This window comes from Galeopterus variegatus, unplaced genomic scaffold, assembly GCF_000696425.1.
Source record: "Galeopterus variegatus unplaced genomic scaffold, G_variegatus-3.0.2 Scaffold932, whole genome shotgun sequence".
NCBI classification, from domain to species: domain Eukaryota; kingdom Metazoa; phylum Chordata; class Mammalia; order Dermoptera; family Cynocephalidae; genus Galeopterus; species Galeopterus variegatus.
Genome location: NW_007727043.1, coordinates 376,865 through 377,209, shown reverse-complemented (window position 1 = coordinate 377,209; position 345 = coordinate 376,865). Strand labels below are relative to the sequence as shown.

Sequence of the window (345 nt, the reverse complement as noted above, 5' to 3'; positions counted from 1 at the left end):
TTTTTCTAAGCCCGACATCGAAGGTAAAGACTGACAGGTTTAACTACCTAAGAAAATTTATGTAAAAAAACAAAACAGAAAGAGGGGCAATATTTACAACATACACAAAGACCCAGGCCCTTAACTGATAAAGACCTCTACATATTAATGAAAACGTAGTCAAAACGGGCAAAAGTCACGGACAGGTAACTCCCCAAAGATACACAAGTACGCAATATGTTTTTAAAGCCCCACCTCATCTGTAATTAAGAAACGTAATTTAAGCTCCCATTTTTACTCTGAAAGCGGACTCCTCAGAGCGGCAACAGGGCGGCCTGGGGAGGGCCCGCGGGCGCCGGGTCGGGT

At 44.1% G+C, this 345-nt stretch overlaps 1 protein-coding gene across 1 annotated transcript in view; it reads right to left on the bottom strand.

The window, feature by feature from the left end:
- ZNF696 (zinc finger protein 696) overlaps nucleotides 1-325 on the bottom strand; it is a 5,346-nt gene extending 5,021 nt beyond the window's left edge. The window contains exon 1 of the mRNA XM_008573550.1: nucleotides 235-325. The gene's annotated coding sequence lies outside the window, so the exon portion shown is untranslated. The remainder of the gene's footprint in view (nucleotides 1-234) is intronic.
- Nucleotides 326-345: the final 20 nt, after the last annotated feature.